Source organism: Terrapene carolina, unplaced genomic scaffold, assembly GCF_002925995.2.
Source record: "Terrapene carolina triunguis isolate 2854851 unplaced genomic scaffold, T_m_triunguis-2.0 Scaffold31, whole genome shotgun sequence".
NCBI lineage: Eukaryota > Metazoa > Chordata > Testudines > Emydidae > Terrapene > Terrapene triunguis.
The window spans coordinates 4,210,196-4,231,087 of NW_020664382.1; the positions used below are offsets into that span (position 1 = coordinate 4,210,196).

General features: G+C 41.4%; 1 protein-coding gene across 1 annotated transcript in view; it reads right to left on the reverse strand.

The window, feature by feature from the left end:
• The window catches only part of LOC113406458 (ATP-sensitive inward rectifier potassium channel 15-like), a 33,653-nt gene extending 16,112 nt beyond the window's left edge, over positions 1-17,541 (reverse strand). Inside the window, exon 1 of the mRNA XM_026651521.1 lies at positions 17,526-17,541. The gene's annotated coding sequence lies outside the window, so the exon portion shown is untranslated. The remainder of the gene's footprint in view (positions 1-17,525) is intronic.
• Between the last annotated feature and the right edge of the window lie 3,351 nt (positions 17,542-20,892).

Here is a 20,892-nt window from a genome sequence, read left to right on the forward strand (position 1 = left end):
CTTTCCTGTTAATTGCGGCCAAGGGAATGCTGGGAAATGTAGTTCTTTCCCTGCTCCAGGGCTGGCTCTATAGGTAGGGAGCTAACCAAGGAACTACAGCTCCCAGGGCTCCCTGTTGGTTCTCAGCTCCCAGGCTGGATTCTTGCGCCCCTGCAAATTTGCCGCCCCAAGCACCTGCTTGCTTTGCTGGTGCCTAGAGCCGGCCCTGGTGACAGAACCCAGGTCTCTCAAGCCAGCACCCTAACCACTGGACCATCATTCTTCTCCCCAAACCTTTGAAATCTATTGCACGTTACTTCTCACTATACATACCTAATGAATTATTAACGTTAATAGGAATAGGCTCTTTGATGTTCACTTCAGCCATTTTCTACTTAGCACCATTCCTCCTCCACACAAGCACATAGTAAGAGACACTCCCTGCCCCAAACTCCTCAGAAGCCAAGTAGACAAGGCAGATAAAGATTGAGAAGAAAAACAGAGGCACAGCAAGGTAAAGTGACTTGCCCAAAGTCCCACAGCAGGTCATGGCATAGTCAGAAAGAGAATCCAGGTCTCCTGGCCCGCAGACGAGTGTTCAATTCACTGACTAACAATGCATCTAAAATTAACTAGATTACACTCGTTTTTCATGTTTCCATTTAACTTCTCAATGATTTCAACCCAAACCAGCTTTCCCAATGCAGCATTGTTGCAGAGCAGAGAAAATGTATTTTAAAGTGTGCCGCTCTCTGCTGGGAGCATAATTGTTAACAAAATTGACAACTCGGTAACTCACAACAGTATTAACTTACCCTGGGCTTTTCCTAGTCAGGAGTTCAGCAAGTAGATGAGGAAGCAGACCAGAATCTGTCCTAGGCCCCAGCAACACTTAGTGAAATGCAGAGTACAGTTGCACCTATACATATCACTTTTAAATGGGCAGGGTTTCTTCATTGTAAATAAATTAGGAATAAACAACCACCTGGATGACTCAGAGAATTCGTATGGGATACAAGAGCTTTTTTAGGTCATTGGTTCAGTACTGGCCCACAGGCACTAGTAGTGATCAATGTGTTACCATCTGTTTGGCTTTCTAGGAACTATACATAACCAGAACCTAGCTGGTGTAAATTGGGGTAGGTCTGTTTACTTCACTAGAACTTGGACAGTTTATAACAGCTGAGCATCTAGCTGATAATTTGTTTAGGTCCCAGAATAATTGATCTGTCGTTGCAGGATTTTGCCCAGGGAAGGCTGCCGTGTCCCCTCTGTCACCAATTTCAGTTATTCTTTCTTTCTCTCTTTTAACAGACTAGACCTTCCTGCTGCTACATCTCTCATGCTTACTCTCTCTCCAGCGGAGGTTACTATACGTGGCCAAGATCATAACCCTCCAGGGAAAATGCTACAAGGGTGCCAGGGCCTCCACAAAGTTCCCCTCACGGATCCTCCTGTCAGTTGGTCGGGGATTTCCATTGAGGAAAGGGGGGCTTGGTCCCCACAACTGAGGATCTTTGGGTGTCAATGGAAGTCAGGACCATGCACTGCCCTTGAAACCCTCCTTAAAGAGGATTCCATAGCCTGGGCTGGGCTTTACTCCCTACGGGGTTAATTCACTCCTGAGTTTGCTCTCCATGTGCTTGGGGAAGGAGGCAGGAGGAGTAATGCATGGCTTGACCAGGCACAACCTGCCCTTAAGAACTAACATAGTAAATCAGTTACACATTGCCATGCTATAGGAGGCTTGGCTGTGCTTCCATATATTGGGTCACTCATACATGCTCTGAAGAGCTCTTTCTTTTAAGTAGTTGCAGTAACTATTTGCTAATTCATTTCACTGCTGCCTGCATGTGCTCTATTACAGTCAAGTTGGGGTTTGTTTTTTAATTAGCCTCACTACACTTGCATTTATAGCAGAGGGTAGGTGTGGCAGCAAGGTACGGCTCACTGGAGGGTGTCAAAATTTTGCTATGGCAGCTTTTGTAACAAACTCACTCCTTTATTCAGCACCTAGAAGGCCTAGAGCATCATCAGTAGTGAACAAAGGGTAGGTGGGAGTACTAATCAGAGGAGCCCCTCCACCCCCCGAACTCCCCGAACACTCTCTCTCTCTCTCTCCAAAATAATTTTATTTTACACACTATAATGAAAATACCAAGCACAGCTCTGAAGAGGGCTTAGAAGAAAGTTTATGATGAAATAAAAACATTACATCAACCTGGAAACATCTTCACAAAATAAAATTCTTCTGGTATACAAGAAGCACAGCATGCTATTTAAAACCATACTACAGCTTCGTAAGGGAAGAAAAAGGGCAAGGAGTACAAAGTCCTTCATTAAAAGGTCAGTATATTGTTGGGTCTTTTGGTCAGCTCAGCTCTAATATGGATAGAGTCTAAGCTAGTTGGGGAAATATAGCATATTCTTTCCCAGAAACGGGAGAGACCCAGTCACACTACTAGAGTTTTCCATCTCTGAGAGCTATGGGCCAGATTCACCTGTACGCTTCAGCTGCTATGCAAAATAGCAATAAATCTAACATCATCTGCTAGTTAAATCAGATTTATGGCTGCTTTGCATGACCAGAGCATACCAGTGAATCTGGTCTTATGATTTTACAATATTATAAAGTGTGTTTCCAAGAAAGGATGACTCCTCTTGTCATGGTTTCATCTCAAAACTTGTTTTCTCAGGAAGTGCTTGTGCTATGCAGAAGAATTCCATTGCCTGTGTGAACAAGTTCATGCTGTGGAAGGGCAGATGATAAGACAAAGTATCTTTTTCCCCCATCTAAGTCTATTACTTTTTAAAGCAAAGCTTTAATTTCATTCTGCTAAACACTAACTCAGGCCAGGTCTACACTACATACTTGCTTTGGTATAACTACCTTGCTCAGGGGTGTGGAAAATTCACACCCCTGAGCGAAGTAGTTATACCGACCTAACTCCCGTCCCTTCCCCATGTAGACAGTGCTTTGTCAGTGGCAGAGCTTCTCCCGCTGACCTAGCTACCACCTCTCGCAAAGGTGGAGTTACTAAACCGACAGGAGAGCTCTCTTCTATTGGCTTAGAGCTTCTTCATCAGCAGCACTACAGCAGAGCAGCTGCATTGGTGCAGCTGCACCAACACGTTTGTAGTGTAGACCTGCCCTCACTTACCACATGACAGCATTCTGCTCTAAGCTCAGCAACTAAAAAACCCAATTACAGCAGAATTTCACTAATTTGCACGAGCAGCTAGGAAACACACTACAGGTTACTACGGTCTGGGTGAAATTTACTCCTGTATAGTTGGCCAGTACAAGGTCTATGTGCCACTTAAGCTACACAGGCATAAGTGGGAAGTAAATGGTGCCTTAGACTTCATGCTGGTCTTTTGCACAGGGGTGAATTTCATCCTTTGTTAATGAGTAAACAGCCATGATGAAAAAATAAAACTATTTATATTTTCAAAATAAAAAACTGGGACACTTGTGTAGACATTATTTTTAGGGCTGCAACATAGCCATTCAAAAGATAAAAGTACACAGTGGGTAAAAATGTGGCTGCGTTGAAGTCAATGGCAAAACTCCCACTGTCCTAAAGGGTGAAACCCTGGCCCCCTTTATTTTGAAAATGTGTGCTGGTGTCATACTGCCAGCTTCTGAGACAGCAGCGACACATGCATGTTACTCAGAGTGGAGGATTTTCTTGCAGCTATTTCGGGTTTTGAATGAGCTGATCATGTATTACTGAATAAGCATGTTGAACACTCACTCCGAGTTAAAGAACAGCTTCAAGGATGGCCACTCTCATTTGAGTTTTCGTTTTAAACTCCAAATGTTGTAAAGCACACAACCACTTGTTCCCTTGAACTGTTTGTTTCTAGTAAACACAGAGCAAATTCCACTCTTTAGCTCTTAAACAGACAAACATGTGAACTGATGCAATAAAAAACTGGTACTGTCTGGTGAAATCAGGACATGGAGTCACCTTACAGATGATGCATCAGTACATATACTTTGTTCATTTATTCTGACCACCTCAGGTTAGCTTTCACTATATATAATAGCACTTCAGAAGATAGTACTCTCTTAAATAACCAGTAGTGTATTTTGTAAAAGTAACTTTTGTGCAGTAGCAGGGTCTACACAGACCTATTAATGTGCAGCACGGTGGTGTGCTTTAGAAATTACATCCCTGTCATGTGCATTACCCCACCATGTAGACATGTCACCGGTAACATGCTTTATCAGCGCCACACTCATTTGCTGCATCTTCGTTGAGTAGTGGATTGAGAACGAGCAGTTGCAAGTATGAGCAGGTTTGCCTATGAACCAAGTGTTAATTTGTGAGGTATTGCTGGATCTAGGCTTGGTTTGGAAACATCTGGTTTTGAATACACATTCCTCTGCACGTCTTGCCTACAGAATTGCTAGGTTCAATTAGGAAAAGTCTTTAGATCGTGACACAAATGGAACTTCTGAACTGACCCTTTGTGATACCTTAGCCATATCACTAATGTCCAACAAATACAGGGCTCAGAGTATCCTCTTTGAGCTAAATCTTCAAGTTCTTCGTCAAAACGCCCACTGAGTTTTGCCAACGGGCCAAACAAACGTGCAGTTCATGTCCCCAAAGAGGTCCCTCTAACCTATGAGTGGCTGCTAACTGAAGCAGTGCAAAGGGGCTATAGCAGAATGGAGAATTGGGCCCTAAGCCCAGACTGTCAAAGGTACTCCCAATGGGAGTTCCATGTCTAAACACCTTTGAGGATCTAGGCCTACTGCTCAACTCCGGCAGCAGCTGCTGGTGCATATGCCACTGAGCCCTCACCATCACCCACGTGGATAATGGCTTAAAGCTACAGTCTGAACTTATAATGAGCACTGAAATAGTTACACTATGAAACTAATGGAACGATATTTAAAATGCCAATGGCACTGTCAAACTGGGGCAGTAGTGCTTGTTTTCAGTACCAGCTGAGTGTATTATTTCAGGGCAATTTTCTGTTTCTTTCCTCACCAGTCCATGCATGTGATCAATTTATGGTTTAAAAGGCTTTCTCTCATACACACACACACCCATATATGTTTTCCACTGAAGTCTGTGCTTTTTCCTAGACCCACCCAAATTCCAGTACATAACTCACTTGTGTGCCAAGTTTTCATACTCTCCATGCAATGAATGGAAAAAATGCCTTCCCCCCCCCACTTCTGCACATTTCTGGGGAGAGGAAGGAAAGGCCTCCAGAAGAATTTGGTTATACCTGTTGTTTCAGAGCAGAAACATGAGAGGTCCACTGTTAATGAGAACATTCTAGTGCTGCCTGTGGAAGGAAGTTTATGGTGTTGGAATCCCAAACTATTTGATTGTGTTTTCAAGCCATAAATATAGAGTGCTACAGAGATTTATTTTAAAAATAATTATAAAGTGAAAATAATATAAACTACTAGATTGTGTGGCTCCCTGCTCTGTTTATACAAAGTATTCCAGTTACACTCTTGAATGCATTGATGTTTTATGAGGGAGGGTAAACAAAAATCAAAGTTCAATGGGGAGAAATATTAGGGAGCTTTATAAGGAAATGGTAGCTTGCAGCTGTAACCTCAGAGCTTCCCTTTAATCCAATATGGCAGGGGATTAGAAAGGGTTTGTGAAAGGTGCTGGACTGACAGCATTGCCGTCCTCTCCTTATCCACAGTGCAGAAAGAAGAAAGGCTGCAGCACTGTGGGCTTCCCCACACTGCCACAATTGCTGCTCTAGAGGGAACCACTTTTAGAGCTGAAGGGGTCCACTGGCTGCACTCCTCTTCGAGCCCCACACTATCTCCAAAATTAACTGGAATACCTGTAGTGTTCTGAAAGGCCTGATTCTGTTACCTTTACTCACACTGCATAGTGGCCCCACTGAAGCCAGTGTCCCAGTTCATCCCCATGGTGGTAAGGCCCTCAGGACAGGCTCTGGGGGAGGAAATCTCTGCAAGCATTTCCTCATGGAGGGTGAGGGGGGTGTCAGCTTCCCTCCAACCCAAACCTGATGATTCCCAGGCTATCTGCTGGAGGTCAGGGCCATCCACACAGAGCTCCTGGGCAGTATGGCTTCATTGGACTGGGCTGCAGTGGCCACTGGGATCCCATATGGTGTGGTGCTTTGTGGAAAAGATAATACAGCCTCAGGCTTCTTATTTTCCAGGTAAACTCCAGGGGAATGGAAGGGAATGTGTATGTCCCCTTGGTCCTTTGCCCATTTTCCCACTGCAGTCTCTGCCCCCTCCCACAGCAGAGACACCCCCACCTCCCCAGACCTTCAGAGAGATCATCATGGATTCCAGAAAGGGAAAGTGCGCTGTGGGTACGTGCAGATAGGGAAAGGGACTGTGAGCACCCCTTCTGCATGGGTCATCTCAGGGGCACTCTCTGAGCCAATGGAACTATTTGTGGAACAAGTTACTATTCATCCTAGGTAAAGGCAGCAGAATCCATGCCTAAGCTCTTTATTTGGGGGGATAACTTTGTGGTATTGAGCCCTAATTTATTTTCTCTTCACTTTATGGTTCCTTAGGAAACCCTTGTAAAACCTGTGCTATGCTGCCCTGCAACATACTTCAGAGAACAATGGTACATTCCCAACAAGATAAATACCAACCTGTTTTTCAAAGTCAGCATATCTATAACTTCACTAAAGGGAGGTTGTATTGCTTGTTTATTTACACTCCATCTTATCTTTATTATTGTTTCTTTTATGATCCTGTCTCAGCTCAAAAGTTCAATGATCTTATGTACTAGGGAACTTGAGAAAGTCTAGCTTTGATCACTGAAGAATTAAACTGGATATTTCTTTCATGTTCTGTTGAGACATAGGTTTGTTCTTTTTTCAGAGCTCCCCAAATTTATTCTTAAAACTCTACAAAATTCAACAACTTGAGTAATTATATTAAATTATTTTTGTCTTAACTTTTCCAGATGCCAAGGTCAGAAGTTACACTTTGATGTTTTCCAAGTCATCTGCTTTACCAGAATAGCAAATATGACCCTTCCCCAACTACCTTATTATGTCACTACTAAGTGTTTGGTTGACAAGGATAACTTATCAGGCTTTTGATGGCTTCATAATGTGTATCACAGAAGAGAACAGAGAAACATTTAAATTTAAACATGAGAGCTGGTTGGAAAGTGGGCGGTTTTTCTGCTGAAAATTTCAATGAAAACAAATTATAACTTTTCAGATAAAAATTGAAAACTAAACTATGCGACCGAAAACCAAAATATTTCTAGTCAGAAATGCTACTGCAGTGACTCAGAGGAGTTGTAGTTTGAATGCCTGATGTTTCTATTCTCTTGTATAGGCCAGGCTCTTTTGTCTCCCTTCTTGGAGAGGGGAAGTAGTGCATCATAGGAGTCCTGGTCCATAGAGAAGAATGGGGTCATGAGAAAACCAAACCACATCCTCGCCATGAGACACACAGCAGCATTTCCTGAATCAAAATGTTTCAGATTTCAACTGAAAACATTTTGGTTTTCAGGTGTCTTTTTGGATGAAAAATGTAAATTTTCCATCAAAATCAGACACTTTTAATGAAACATTTTGTTTAATTGAAATCCCAGTTTTTTTGATCAGCCCTAGTAAACAGCCATATGTAGTCTCATTGACTGATAATCCTATATAAAGGTAGCTCTTATTCTGTCATCAATTGTTAAAGAGAAGTGAATCTAACAAGGAGTTCTGAAGCTTGAGTTGAGAGGTACTGTAGGCTAAAATACTACATACTATTACAAATCAATAAATGTAAGGAAATCTTTTCTTGTTTTTACTACATAGCACACTATGAGTCACCTACTCTTGGTGATAGATAATAAAAAAAATAACTAAAAAAGACCCATGAGCATTAATTTGCAGTAGTGTATTTCAGTGGAATCTGTTTGTAACCACAGTGATGGATTAAAGACAGATCCAGTCCTCACACTTCAAAGAGGCACAGAGCACTGTGTTTCCATTATGGATTATGCAAATGATACAACATTCTGTCATCTTTGATGCAAATATAACATCAATCCAGAGGCCTTTATTTGTCCCTGTGTTAGCAAAGTGGCACCCCTGGGAAACCCATGATTTACAAAAAGAACATTTTCTGTGAGATACAGCATCCTTTGCTTCATTCATTAAATGAGTAAAACTCCTCCCTTTCTGTTGGCAGCTAGACACTACAATATAGCCAAAATCCATCCCTTCCTCTGTGAACCCACTGCCAAACTCTGGTTCATTAGCTAGGTGTTTTCTAACTTGCCTACTGCAACCATGTGTTCTTGGCCCTTCTCCTCTACCTTATGGCCTAGCCATCCAAAGTGCTCCTGCAACGATAATTTTTCTTTCCCATTATTCTGACCACGACTTCCTCTTTCTCAGTGCTTGCACAGCCTTCCCTTCCATTACTGCACAAAAGCATAGCTTGCCTTCAAAGTTTCCCATAACTCTGCCTTCATCCACTCCTACCTGGCCTCCCACTTCTTCTGATTCACTTCTGACTACTCCTTTTGTCTCCTTTGCTGATATATCATCCTGAGATTTCTCTCCTACCACTCCATGTGCCTGGAACAGCCTCCCAATTAACATATGTCAAATCCCATCTCTGGCTGCTGTCAGAACAACTTCCGAAAACACATCTGGTTTGATGGAAGTATTCCAGCTATAGTAGCTACATTCCACCCTATGTTTGCCTACAGAGTACCTGTATCTCTTGTTTGTGCTGTATCATACTCCACTTGCGCTGTTAGATCTGAAGTTCTTCAGGGCAGGGATTCTGGTCTTTGACTTCAGCACTGTATAAATAATACATTCAAATTATGGACCACATTCAGAGCTGATGTAGATTACAAGTGGCTTAGTAGCTTGGAGGTATGTGTATTGCTCATGAAGACAAAGGACCTACCTTCAAATCCCATAGAAGCCCCATCAGGTGGATAGAGATAGGGCTCCTATAGGACGTCAGCCTAGATCATCTAAAAGTTTCTTCTGGCCTTCACATCTATGAGTTTAAGTTATGTATGTGTAAATTATGCACAGAAGAGGCAGAATAGAAGGGCGTAACAGGAAAACAACTAACTGAAAATATAAGATAAGGTGTGGGGATGTATCTTATGCTTTTCCTGCCCCAGTTCACCCCCTCTTCCATCTCCTCTTCATGTAAACTGTACCACCTTAGACTCTCTTGTACTGACTTACTGATGCATAACTTACATCACTGGAAAGAATGCAAAAAAAAGCAAACCAGTGTTGGCATTAAGACAGAGTAACAGACAGCAAGACCTGCCTGAATAATTCAGATGGACTTTCAGGACCAAAGAGTCATAGAAATAAGGGATGAAAAAGACCCGTTAAACCATCTAGCTCCATCTCCTACCGAAGTATGGTCTCACAAATCTAATGCTGTATAGGACTCGCAGCTCTCTAATCCATGATGAGATCTAGGGCTTGGCTACACTTGCAAGTTAGAGCGCATTAAAGCAGCCTCAGGTGCCCTAACTCCTGACGCATCCACAGTGGCAAGGCATGTAGAGCGCCCGGACTCTGCAGCTGGAGCACTCCTGGTAATTCACCTCCACGAGAAGCATAACTCTTGCTGCGCCCCTGCTGAAATGCTCAGGTGTCAGTGTGAACAAGCTGTTGCATTACTGCGCTGTGATTGGCCTCCGGAAATTCCCCATAATCCCCTGAAGTCAAGGGTTCACTCTTCTCATTGTTTTGGAATCGGCTGTAGGAATGCGGATATCCCCTTTCAAAGCTCTGTTTCTGAGCATGCTTATCTGCTCTGGGACAAAGTAACCATTAGTGTGGAATGCTGTTGCTGTGAGTGTGTGTGAGAGAGAGAGGTAGGGGGAGGGGGGTCTGCTGCTGTCTGAACTTACAAGACAGCATGCTGACACACTCTCAGCCCCCCAAACACACTGTCTCTCCCTCCCCATACACACAACACACTCCCTGTCACACTCCACACCCCCATTTGAAAAGCATGTTGAAGCCACTTGCACGCTGGGATAGCTACCACAATGCACTGCTCTCTGTGGCATTGCAAAAGCTGCTAATGTGGCCACACCAGTGCGCTTGAATCTGACAGTGTGAACACATGGCAGAGTTTTCCCTGCTGCGCTCTCTGAAGGCTGGTTTAACTCCCAGCTCTTTACATCTGCAAGTGTAGCCATGCCCCTAGATGAATTTACTTTTAAGGTGAGTGCACAACTGTTGAAAGACTGTACTCAGAGAGTAGTAATCAATGGTTTGCTGTCAAACTGGGAAAGTGTATCGAGTGGGGTCCAGCAGGGGAGAGTCTTGGGTCTAATACTACTCAATATTTTCATTAATGACTTGGATAATGGAGTGCAGAGTAGGCTTACAAAATTTGCAGATGACAGCAAGCTGGGAGGGGTTGCAAGCGCTTTGGAGGATGGAATTAGAATTCAAAGTGACCTTGATAAACTGGAGAATTGGTCTGAAATCAACAAAATGAAATTCAATAAAGACAAGTAGAAAGTATTGCACTTAGGAGGCAAAAATCAAGTGCATCACTACAACAATTGGGAATAACGGGGTAGGTGGTAGTACTGCTGTAAAGAATCTCGGAGTTATAGTGGATCACAAATTGAATCTGAGTCAACAATATGATGTAGTTGCAAAAAAGGCTTATATGCTGGGGTGTATTAACAGGCGGGTTGTATGTAAGACACAGGAGGTAATTGTTCGGTTCTACTTGCACTGGTGAGGCCTCAGCTGGAGTGCTGTGTCCAGTTCTGGGCACCACACTTTAGGAAAGATGTGGACAAAATGGAGAGAGTCCAGAGAAGAGCAACTAAATTGATGAAAGTTTAAAAAAAACCTGATTATGAGGAAGGGTAAAAAAAACTGGGCACGTTTTATCTTGAGAAAAGAAGGGTGGGAGCTGATAGTCTTCAAATATGTTAAGAGCTGTTATAAAAGGACTGTGATCAATTTTTTCTCTGTGTCCACTGAAGATAGGACACGAAGTAATGGGCTTAATCTTCAGCAAGGGAGATTTAGGTTAGGTATTAGGAAAAACTTTCTCAATATGAGGATAGTTAAGCTCTGGAAGAGGCTTCCAACGTAGATTGTGGAATCCCCATCCCTGGAGGTTTTTAAAGACAGGTTGGACAAATACCTGTCAGGGATGGTCTACATTTACTTTGCCCTCCTTCTGCACAGAGCAGGTGGACTTAATGACTTCTCAAGGTCCCTTCCAGACCTCATTTCTATGATTCTACATGTATGCAACTCCAAAAATGGTATTGCCTGTTTTTAGTAGCACATTTCATTGCAAACTCATCCAATTCCCTGTCCATTATCAGCCCTACCTGTTTTGTAACATCACTTTGATCTCCCAAAATGATATTTGTTTCTTAATTCTACCATTGTTTCTTAGTGACATTTGCATTCACTGAAAATTAGCCAATAACCAATAAGAAAAAGAGACAAAATTAGAGCCCAGCACTGTCACCACAAGCCTCTGACAGATGCTGCTCTGCATTGTCTGTCTTTGCCTTTCATCTTAACATTTTCAAAGTTACTGATCACCCACAAGTCCCATTGATTTCAACCTTATTTCTGGATGCTCAGCAGATTCTGAAAATCAGGTCCATCGTTTTCTAAGGCTGAGAAACAGCAGTCTGTCTGTTGTTCAAGCCTTTTTTATATATTCCCATGTTAACATTCCAGCTCTGACAGTCTGTGTTTTTAAGCAATGTACTTTAACTGATGTTTTCAGAGGTTATTGCCCTCTGTGGCACTTTCACCCTTGAACAGTGAAAGTTACTGTAACAGCTTAAAATGATTAACTAGTTTCATAAGACTGACTAATGTATCTAGAAGTAAATGGTTTGTTTTGTTTTTTTGTTTTGTTTTCTAGCCATTACTCAGAAGCTTTCCAAGAGAAATGTGTTCTTTAAAATCTACAGAGAACCACTCTTAAAACTGTAAGTCTACAAAATCGTGACTACACTTAGCAAAAACAAAACTCCGTTACAGGATACTAGGAGGATATATCATTGGGACTGCTCGATTGAACTGTTTTCTGCACTCCACTAAAGGACAAACACAGACAAATGGCATCAGGGTAGTATTTCTGGTTCTCCATCACACGGGAGCACTGAATATGATGTTGCAAAATTAATGCAAACGTTATTTTGAAGCCTTGAAAGTCAAGTCACAACTTGTCTATTTTATATTGGAAAGAAATAAATCAAGACCAAAGGGCAAATTTTCTGTTTCAGAAAATCCAATTTTACCCTGCAGTACATTCTTCAATTGCAACAACACTCCTGAAAAGGGATGAACTCAAAGGGCCACATACCCTCCGAATCCTGTAGTGGCGCTCACACTATTGTGTATGGAAGATGCACAAGGGAAGAGAAGTATGTAGCTTTAAGTATGTTGGTAGAGCTAATTCAAGAAAAGCAAGAATATGAAGAAAAATAAGACAAACTATTGGGGGGGTGGGGAAAGTAAGCATAGTAAGCACAACTGCACTATTGTGTTTGCCTTTTAATTTATCTGAAGTTGAGTTTAGTGCTCATGAATTCTATCCAAGGGATCTCAGTGGAGGCAAAGGGCCTGATTCTCACTTGCACCAAGATCTCTTTACACCACTCGGGCAGTGTAAAGGGACCTTGATGGGAATGAAAAAAATCAGGCTAAAGAAACTTGTTTATCCGTAGTGTACTGATAACAATGGCAGTGCACGTTTTCCCTCACTGTCTGCTCTATGTTCTTCCACTTTTACTGGTGAAGCAGCACTTCACATGCTGTGCCATTTCAGTCTTTGACTCTCTTGTGAGACTGCCAAAGAGGACCAGTGTGGTGGTAGTGGTTTTTATGAGGTAACATCAGTATACCAGGAACTGGGCTGAGGCCAAGGACATGTTCCAGATGGGCCACTAAACAGCTGCCAGATGTTAAATCAAAAGTTTCCTGATCAAATACTAATTTCTTGAATCACCCAATCCCCTGTATTCACTCAATTTACTGCATGAAACGTTATGCAAATGGTGCCGCAGTTAATTTCTTCCTAAGAAAATGAATGAGAATTACACATGTCCTAGAACATCTATGCATCACCACACATACACCAGGGCCAGGGCCTTATTTATATGAGGGACAATCTGACTCACATTTCCACGAAAATAACAGAAATCACATTGGCTTTTCTTCCATTATTTCTTCCATATTTTTTCCTACACTGGCTGCTTTTGTAGTTTTGTGGCATGCTTTTTTTTGGGGGGGGTGGCAGATTGTTAATAGATTTAGCATCTGGGAAGTTAGGGCAGATGCTTTTGTGGATGGCTGCAGGTGGCTAAGGCAACAGGGAAGTAAGGACTGTTTGCTGGGACTAGAGAATGACAGTGGATTCACCAGCCGAGAGGAAGAGTGAAGATGCTGGGAGTGGGAGCAGGCAGTGGTGCATTATAATCAGAGCTTGTCAGAAAATTGAGGGGAGGGTTCATGGAAAACATCAACAAAAACAAATACAATTTAGTTTTCATTGAAATTTTCCACAGAAAATGTCAACTTATTGACCCCTCCCCCCAAAAGAAACAAAAAACCCAACCAGTTTTGACAAGAAAACAGTTTTGATGAAAAATGTTCAACCAACAATATCCATTGCTCTGCCATGACTACATTTGCCTTTATCTCCCATAATCAATTAATCTTGACGTGGTGAATTATGCCTTCGAGAGAACCTTAACTATTGTCCACAAAGTTATCTATTAACAACAGAGCTGGTCGAAAGATTCGAAAATTTATTTTTTATGAGATTGTCCGATTTCGTGACGGAAAAAGGGGAGAAAGTTTCATGAAATATTTGTGATTTTTTCCCATGTTTTTTCCATCAGCTTACTCTAATCCACTTTTAAGTCAGAAAAGCAAACACATACAGCATTTTTAACGGCATGCATTGAATGAAATGGGTTGTGTTGTACATTGGTCCATTACAAATTACCCTCATTATTTCAACAGATAATCTTTTTATTAAATATCCTTAATAAAAAGTTAAGTTCAGATTAAAAAAAGTGTAGATGAAAATAAGACTTGAGAAACTGGATGTTTTGTAAAAGCTCTGCTCTAGGAATTATTTCGGGGAATTTCTATGTCTTGTGCTATACAGGAGGTCAGACTAGATGATCACAATGGTCCCTTCTGGCCTCGAAATCTATGAAACTAGAGAAGAGGAACAAGCTGTGATTTAATCTAGTATGAAGCACTTGAGTTGAAGCTGTGGAAACAAATTGAATCTAACCAGGTCAGACTAGTGTGCCACTGCTGATCAAAACTTACTGTGCTTTATCACTTTTGATTTATAAAGGAAGTTTAAAGCCGCCTAGCCAAAGCTCTGTCTACCTTTTACACTTATTTAAAAACACCAGGCATGCAGCAAGTCCAGCTGCCAATCCTCGCTACATAACAAAAGTATACCAGCCAAGCTTTACAAAAAACAAAACAGGTGAAATATCTCACCCTTCTCAGCTGCTAATCCTCAGGTGTCCCCCATCCCTCCCTAAAAGCCAGAGGGAGAAAAGAACTTTGTAGCATGTCCTGAAGGTCAACAAATTGGGCTATTTTGAACCAAGTGGGGAGCAAATTCCTAAGTTAAGGAACCCTCCAGGAAAGTAACACACCAGCAACTCCTTTGCTCCAGCTTGAACAACTCTGCAGGTTTCAGCTGCAGCAGCTGTGGCACAGGCAAAGGAGGGGGGAGGTGTCTCTCAAGTAGGCATCTCCTAAGCCAGTTAGAGCTGCATAGGCCAAAATTAACATCTGCTCCACAAAGAAATCCAAAGGATGCCAGTGTAGTTCCCAGAGCACCAGTGTAATATGGCATCCCATGGTGAAATGCACAGGGAGGCAAAAGATATTCTTAAGACTTGGTGACTTTACAATCACAGAATTTCCATAGTATCACACAGGTGGGAGGATGGGCTTTACCTCATCACTCAGTCTGGTGGGCCCTGGAACATCTCAGGTTATCATCTTGCAGAACTCAGTAAATCCGAGTGGAGCACCTGCCCCTTCATGGTACTCCCTGGCCTCAGCCTACCCCACAGCAGCATTGCTCCACTCCACACCTGAGGTGTAATCATAGTCCCACTGAAATCAATGGGAGTTTTACCATTGATTTCCTGGAGTCAGGATTTCACCGCTGAACCATAACTACTCTCCCTGAGGTGGGCAAAAATGAACAGAGCTGAGTTTTTCAGAAACTAACTCTGACCCGGCAATTGCACAAGAGTTTCCATTGGCCACTGAGGGGATGATGATATGTAGAGCCACCCTTTCTAGTTTTGCTCCCTTTCGACCTGGCTGTGTCCTCCAACTTAGTGAGCCTCAAAATATGTGCTGTCCATACAATGGACTTTCACATGTTCCTGGGCAAGGAACGATGCTGCTGATATTCCTTCCCCCTCCCATATGAAGAATTTATCAGTGGTTTGGGCTGGTATGCATTGCATTGAATCCCATGCATGTCTAGATACCGAGAGAATGATTTGGCCTTTCACTTTAAACACATATGCAAGAGTTATAAGAGTGCTGTCTTTTTCAATTGTGCCATTTACTCCGATAGTGCACACTCTTGTCTTAGTTCCAAGCCTTTTAACATATTAGTAGCATAGATATACAGAGTGCTGAGGTGATCCCGGAGTTGGTAGTAACTCATTCAAGTAACTCATGAATGCTCTTTCATGCCAGTGAGTTAGGGACATCACAGCTGGAAGGCAGCTTTCAAATACTTGACATTTAATGGATTCAACTCAGTTTAGAGATTTTGAATTTAACTGTTTGAGGGGCCAGTCAATGTTTTCCCCAATTACATGTATATTTTTACAGGCAATAAGATAAAGATTGCCTGACCACAACCCCCCGCCAAATTAAATACAAACCCATCAACTCACAATTCACTCCAGTTTTTCTAGAAGCTAAAGAATCCAAGTTTATTTCAAAATGTCCTGAAGTTCAGTGTGCAAAACGATTAAGTTTGTTTTTTTGGTCTCTACCTGTACCCGAAGAATACAGCTGGTCTCTGCTAGTTGTGTGTGTCAGGAGAGAGAATAGGGGTCAGAACATTTTTTGTAAAATCTTTGCAAACCCAAATTTCAGCTCCAATCAGTACTACAAGCTGATGACTTGGTTGTTTTTTTCTTTGCATGAGCAACCGGGGTAAAAAGCACTATTTGTTTTCACTTGAAAGGCTATCGAAAGTAACGGGACTGAAGTGTTGAAAGTCATCTGTTGCTGTTTTTGTCTCTAGTCCATGCCTAATTTACCCACATGGAATTCTTTTGGAAGTTTTGGTCTCCTCAATGCTCCAATTTGCAAAAGTGATGCCAGTTTGTAATATACGACCAACTGCACAAAGTTATATTTTGAGCCTTTCTTCCCCACATAAGCTGGTTACCAGAGAGTGCAGAGAGCCCAGAGCAACATTTTACAACAGAGAAAAATAAAGGCATTTCTGTAGCGGCTCTCTATTTTGAAAATGCCCCTGCTACCTCCCTTCTTTGAAAGAAGAAATCATGAGTGATGATATCAAATCAGAATTAAAAAACAAAATATGTTGAGGTTTAAGGTGGGCACTCAGATACTAAGATGAAGAGGACTCTAGAAATGCCTATAAATATAAGCAAAGTGAAGTGGAGAAACAATGTTAAGTTATAAAGATAATATAATTCTCCATGGTTCATGTAGAAAAGCTAGTTTTGTTGCATTTTCATAACCTACATAACATGGAAAAAGTAATGTAACTATAAATATGTTCAAAGCATACATTATACAGGAAAAATAATAGTGGGAAGGTACAAAGCTAAACAGAAGTAATAGGGAATTTGCAGCTCAGATCTAAGATTCTGATTGCTGACAGTAAGTCATACTTGTTATACAGTTAAGGAAGAAATATAAAGACACCATCCAGGAGCTGGGGGAAAGTGCATAATGTTCTCCAAGTCAGAATTGTTTACATTCCTTATACCTACCACAGAAAACTTACAAATCCTTTCTTATCCAGATACGCACCAGAGATTTTAAAATGTTTCGGTCTAGTTTCCCACTGTGGAAACTAAAACTGATTTTTCCACTGAAAAAGGAGAAATAACTGACTGAAAATTAGCAAAAGCAGATTTTTAACAGAACAAAAAATCATTAAAAATGTCTTCAGAAAAACACCATAACAGGAAAAGTCTTGCAAAGATAACTATTATCCCCTAACAGACCAAAATATCCCCCCCACACACATTGTAAACATAATGTTTGGAATACTGCATCAATAGGTAGAATAAAACATGACAACTTTTGCTGCACCATCACTAAACTGCTATGTAGTTCTAGTTTTCACATGCAGACATGATCTAATAAGCAGATTTTCTTTTGCAGATAGTTTCTGGAACCATACATTATTAAAATAGTTAAAATAGGACGAGAATGGACTCATTAAGCTTTACCTGAAACACAAAGTTTTTAAACCTCTCTTAAGCATGTATGCAATTTTTTTTAAACCAATTACTTCTTACCTGTGAAAGATCAATGTTCAGATTCCTTACTAGATGTTATCGTCATGACAGGTCAAATAACTGTTTATAAAAGAATGAGTATCCTTTAGGTACAGCACGTATGTATGTTTTAAACACTCCCCCTCTATCCCCCTAAAAAGTCTTCCTTAATTCACTGTCAGTCAAAAACAAGTTGGTAAGAGTCTGAGTTGGAATTACCTGAAGGAGGAAACCGGAGAGAGAGGGAAAGGAATCTGAGAGGAGATTCAGTGATGTCAGCAGTATGTCTTAAGGAAATCTAGAGCTGAGCCCAGCAAACTTTATAACTACAATAGCACTCAACACCCAGTTACGTGGTAAGCAAATACCTGCTTAAAAGGAAACTGATGTACTTTTAAAGAATGTCAGTTAATCTTTGAAGAAACTTTAGTCACACTGAGCAAAGTCCCTCAAAGGCCTTCTTGCCGGAACAAATAAGGGCACAAAGCTTTGCACACATGAAAAAAAGAAAATAGAGACCAAAAAAAAAAAAAAAAAAGTCAACATTATTGATGATCCCCTTCCTTCTGGCAAAAAGGAGACTGAAACCCATCTGAAATGAATTTATACCAGGACTATTTTAGCACACTGAACCATAACAACCATGGTCATAGCTGAAATCCCTGAACACTAATGTTTCCAAGCTGGTTAGCCACGACACTGTTTCTTTTTGATGACTTATTCTGAGCTTTCCTGTGTGCCATTTCCTCTGTTATTTACAAGATGCAGAAAATAAAGCGAGGTGGTGCAGATTTGATTTAGGGAAAATTGGGTGCCTCTGAATGTGAAGAGTGAGTGGTGTAAGTGTTTTGCCATCCATAACCATTTCGAAGTGCCTTAGGCGCTACTTTCTTGTTTGATGGGATTCCCAGAAGTAAATCCCAAAAGCAGAAATGAAAGGGAAGACATTACAGCACTGGAAACACTGATCTGCTGGCTCTGGGATATTGTTCTCTGACATACATCCTCCCAGATGCACGGCTTCACGGAATTATGTCACAGCAAGCCAGTCCAATGCAACAGATCATAGAGACAAGCAACCATAGAGACTTCTGATGATGCACTTGATGCTAGATTAATCTTGCCCCCTTTGGTGTTGAGGTGCGAGAGGTGTTTTAAGTATGGCTTTTTACTAACAAAATCACAACCATCTCACTTAAAAGAAAACATACTAGCAGAAGCGAAAGCTCTTTTTTCCACAGTGGCATTGGTAAACAATCATGTCATCGATATGCAACCATAGGAAATAGAGGCCTGGAATTCTGCCTTCATGTGGTCAAGTATGTAGGCATTAAGGCAGTGCCAGCAGGCAACAGCTGTTTTAAATTTAGAAGAACAGAAGTAAGATGTGATTTTATTTCCTTGTCAAAGACAAACAAATTTCACACCACTCACACATACACTCCTCCCCCAATCCTTAGACCTGTGGCACTGAGTGTCCCTTTATTAATTATTATGAGAGATGGAGCTGGTAGCAACCCCTATATTTAGGTTGTCTAGTGCCTTGCATTATAAAAAGAGTCCAGTGACCTTTTTTTGAGATGCTGTAACACTGCCGCAGGCCTTTGGAACTGGGCAGGGATAAAGCCCTTGAGCTAGAGAAATTCCATTCTGGGTTAGCTGAGCTATGAATGATTAAAATTGCTATTTCCTGGCTCTCACTTGTGTTCCTCAGGAAAATGGTGGCAGCTTGCCAACATAATAACTGCACGTGAATATTCTAAAGTGTCAGGCCCACACTGCCACCGACGCAGCACACACTGCACTGGGAAAGCCCGTTAGCTGCCAAAGCAGGTATAATGGTGGGTAGGGTGGAGTGAAGGTGGAAAGAGAGGCAGGCTGGACCCTCAACAGCCCTGGTTTCAGCATCTTAGCCCCCCTCTGTGGATATCAAATGGGGCAACAGTTCCTCCAACTCCCAGAGGGGTGGGGAGAGAGACAGGTGGCTGAGCTCCGCCCTCAATCATACCTTGGACTCAGAACATGCACCAGCAACAGATTTCCTCTGAGATAAGAGCCTTCTTCTGCTGTTAACTGATGCAGTTAGCCCCATATCTCAAGTGGCAGTAGTCTGTATTGCAGTGCTGAAGGTTCATAGTTCACACCCTGTTAATGATGCATGATGACAGATATCTACCTTTTCCCTTTTTATAAAAACCTCGAAAATTACTTGCAAAAAGCTATGTTAAGGTTGCAAAGTTAAGCACTTGAAAATTAGGAAATGCCTGTTTTACAGTTGCCTGTGAATATTTATTCAGCCCCTTTGTACATATGTGCTATGATACAGTCTTTAATTACATGATCTATTACTATTTTTCTCACAGGATGCCTGCCTCATTCAGTGCACAAAGTAGCGGAATTAAGGGTCCACAGGTAAATATAAATCTGACATTTCCCAACTTTTGCGTGCATGACTTTGCAACTCAAATGCCTTTCTTTTAATGTAGCTTTTTCTGAGAATTGTGAACATAAGGTCCCCGTCTTAAACCACTTACACTGCATATAATCTCTTCTACTGTACCTCAGTACTATGGCTGACATTTAGAACAATGATAGGGAAGAGTATAACATCCCAGAAGTTCAGCTGTTTATCTGTACTTCTTGGATCTATAAATTTGGGCAGAAAATCTAATGATAATAATTGACTTTCTCGTGGTATTTCCAACTCTTGTTTTTGGAAAGAGTCAAGTAGGGAAGAGATAGAAGAAAACAAAAATCTCAGACAGAAAATGCTCCAGGTAATTCAGACTTGCAAAAAAGTTTTAGTCAAGGTTCAGTTCAACATGTGTCTGCATGCATCCCAAAGAGGGAACAAAAGGCATAATGAACATTTGAGTTTTAGCTCTTCCCTATCACAAATGTGTCAGAAAAATGTTTTACTGTCCCTCTGAAACAAAAATAAAGATGCACATTTCATTGCACAATTTCTCTAGGTAAATATATATAGGAAGTAGCAAAAGTTGTGTTATAATTTATGATCATAAACAAGTGCAGAAACATATCTTGACCAAAATGCATCTCTAAGTTCTATTTCCTAACAAATAAAAAAATTATTAAATCTTTAATTATGTGCATTAATTAGAAGTTTCAGAATCACTGGGTGGGTTAAGCAATGGAAGAAAGAGGCTAAGAAGAGAGAGGCTACTTCCACCTAAATATGATAGATGTGCTTGAGCCATGAAGTTCAGACCTGAAATTATATCTGAATCTGGATCCAAAATGTCCCCAAAGTTTGGGGGAATTCAGATCTAGGATTTTGGCCCCGCTCATTACAGAAATAGGAGACACTATGCACTGCTCGGATCCTGATCGAAATGTCCTGCAGAGGTATTTGAATCAAGGGGTTTGG